Below are 200 nucleotides of genomic sequence, written 5' to 3' on the forward strand. Positions count from 1 at the left end.
AGAAAACAATCTTAAAAGGTTGATGTTAAGTTAAAACCATACAATTACCAACTTCAAACCTGAAACATACAAAAGTTTAAGGATAAGCAGACAATTAACTTACAATTGTACTGCTCGGCGTCTTAGATTTGAGACTCCAACTTCAACTTTTTAAAAATAAATTTAAGATTCTCTTTTATGAATGATATGGCTATTCAGCA

Source organism: Cicer arietinum, chromosome 1 (genome assembly GCF_000331145.2).
Source record: "Cicer arietinum cultivar CDC Frontier isolate Library 1 chromosome 1, Cicar.CDCFrontier_v2.0, whole genome shotgun sequence".
NCBI lineage: Eukaryota > Viridiplantae > Streptophyta > Magnoliopsida > Fabales > Fabaceae > Cicer > Cicer arietinum.